Raw genomic sequence first — 1,847 nt, 5'->3', positions numbered from 1 at the left:
CACCAGAGAAGGTGGCAGGCCAGCCGCTGGACACCAGAGGCCGCTGTGCGCCCCCCCCCCACCCCAGGCTTCTCCACCTCCGTGGCTTCCCCAGGCCCAGAGGGCAGGGTGTTGCTCTGCCTCCCCTGGCATTCCGCTCCAGGGACAGCAAACTTTACCCCGGTGCCTGGGCCTGGCTCTGGGTCTTACTGTAGACCTTGGGTCTGTCATTTCTCGCTGACTGTTGGTTTCCACGTCTGTGACATGGAGCAGATGGCTCCCATCCTGCCTAGCCCAAGAGCTCGGTGAAGACTGAATAAGACCAGGGAGGAGGAGGGTCATAGCGGCCCCATTACCTCTGCCTGCCTGCTGGGGGCAGGGCCCCGGCCAGCCTGCGCTGGAAGTGCCTACTGGGCCCTGCCACCTTCCTCCTGAGGAGGGTCTGACCGCGTCCTGCTTAAAGACCCACCCAGTGTCTGAGACCTCACCAGCCGGTGCCCAGGGCCTCTTTTCCCTTAACCTCCCCAAATTATGATGTCCTCAACTCCAAGCCCACCCTTCGCAAAGATCAGGAAGTCCCATCTTTCCCAGAGGCTCCTCCTCCAGTGCTCCCAAGACCCCCATTAGCCATTTAGACCAGCAGCTGGGGCTATAGAGCTTCTTTAGGGCAGGAGGGGAGGGCTCTTTCCCTCCACCTGAGCCCGCTGGGCCCAGGGTCCTGGCTATTTGGTGACTGGGTAGCATGGAATTTCCCTTGGTGGGTGTGAGGTCGTGGTGCAGAGAATCACCATTGCCCTGGACCTGTCGTCAGACCAAGCTGGAGACCCAGGAATCCAGAGCCTTTCCCAGGCTGCACACCAGGGGGTGCTGTTGGCCTGTGCTCAGAGGCTATTGGCTCCAACATCATGTCTGGAAACGCCCGGGTCACCTGTCTGAGGACAGGACACACCAGGTGGAGAGGCTGTGCCTCGTGGACTGCGCCTGCTGAGTGATGGGCAGGGGGAATGCTCGCGCTGTTTTCACGGCCTTTTCTCTTTCCCCAGCGAAGCTCTGGCTCTCGGGGTCTTGTGCTCTGGGCATATACCCGGCACTGGAGCAGTGGCCTGGGATAGGGCCCTGCTCCAGGCCATTGGACAGATTTTAATGACTTTGAAGGGCACAGGGAGGGAATTTGAGATGGATCCCTTTTGTTCTGCCCACTGTTCATTTCTTGATGCAAATAGCCCTTCACTAGGTGATCAGTGGTGCAAGTTCTGGCGCCAGACTGCCCGGGCTCAGAGGCCAGCTCTGCCACTTGCTCACTGTGACGACGATGGACAAGTCACTCAACCTCTCTGTGCCTTAGTGTTCCCATCTGTAAAAGAGGGGCATTAGTAGTACCTATTTTGAAGATTAAATAAAATAATCCGCATAAAGACACTTAGCACAGGGTAAGTGGTCAATAAATGGTTGTTATTGTTATCATTAGTATTTTTGCTATTATTGTTAACAGTGTCATCTGGGTCTCAGAGGCCAACCCCTCCAAGCCCCAGGCCCGGGTCTGCTAACGTCACAGGCCCAGCTCCTCATTAGGCACGTCCTGCTCTCCCTTGGCTTTGCCACCTCCTCCTCCACGTTCCCCAGAGTGGCCTCTTCTCCAGCCTTGCTGGCCTTTGGCCATTTTAGGACTATTCCCCACACAGTGCAGCCTCCAGCCATTGCCACATGTCCCCCCACTCCTCAATTTCTCAGTCTTCTGATCTCTTGAAATTCCCAGTGGCCTATTTATCATGTCGCCCATGAAATCTTTCCAACTGCCCCATAGAGAAGGTCACCTTCCCGCCTCGACTCCAGGTAGAGTGTCCCCTCACCTCTGTCAGGTGATGTGA

The sequence above is a fragment of the Ceratotherium simum genome, chromosome 30 (assembly GCF_057802395.1).
Source record: "Ceratotherium simum simum isolate JZ-2026a chromosome 30, ASM5780239v1, whole genome shotgun sequence".
Taxonomy (NCBI): Eukaryota; Metazoa; Chordata; class Mammalia; order Perissodactyla; family Rhinocerotidae; genus Ceratotherium; species Ceratotherium simum.
This window is presented reverse-complemented; position numbering follows the sequence as displayed.